Below are 917 nucleotides of genomic sequence, written 5' to 3'. Positions count from 1 at the left end.
CTCACCACCCATATGACTTTGTTATTGAGCTCCTCTCCCCTCCAGTAGGCTGTATAACCTGTCCAAACCTGAGAGACAGCATATGGAGACCTACATATATGAGTCGCTAGCTGCTGGAATTATCTGCACCTCTAACCACACCTGTTGGAGCAGGTTTATGTCTTTGTCATTAAAGAGGATGGATGACTAAGACCTTGCATTGTTTGTAAGATCCTTAAGCAGATTACTGTGAAAAAATAAATATCCACTTCTTTTTCTCTTAGCAGCTTTTAAACCGGTTCATGGCTCACATTTCTTCACCAAGTTGGATCTCTGAATTAGAGAAGGAAATGAATGGAAGATGGCACTGAAGTCCCTCTTAGGCCATTTTGAATATGCATTAAGTTTCACAAACACACCTGCAGTTTTTTTTGTTTTTTTTAATCTCTGCTTAAATGCCAGCCGAACCCATTTGCACAGGGATGGATAAAACCTTTCAAAAACCCAAACATTACTCACCATTAACTATTTTAATTAATTTAAAACAAAACTATTCACATATTTATATATCTGCGCTTGCAATATTCACCACTGTTCGTCGCCTTTAAACAAAGAGCAACTGGCTAGGACTGAATGAATCACGCCATAACCTAGGCTACGAAGGATTCACTGGACCTGTCCTTCCGACTGGATTAAATGAAGGCTGCATTTGTCAGCTGCATATGTAGTAGCCTTCAAATCTGAACAGGCAACAGCTCCAGGCTATCATTTAATCAGCCAACAAATCTGGCCTTTGGAGGATGCAGCTGCCGGATTCGAACACTAAAAAGTTCTCCGGACTCCTGCTAATTAACTAATTATTCAACTCAGGTGTGTTGAAGCAGGAACGCACCTTAAAAGTGCAGGACACCTGATATTGAGTTATTGAGGAAATGTAA

The sequence above is a fragment of the Cyprinodon variegatus genome, unplaced genomic scaffold, assembly GCF_000732505.1.
Source record: "Cyprinodon variegatus isolate N-32 unplaced genomic scaffold, C_variegatus-1.0 Scaffold1006, whole genome shotgun sequence".
NCBI lineage: Eukaryota > Metazoa > Chordata > Actinopteri > Cyprinodontiformes > Cyprinodontidae > Cyprinodon > Cyprinodon variegatus.
Note: the sequence above shows the minus strand (reverse complement) of the source record.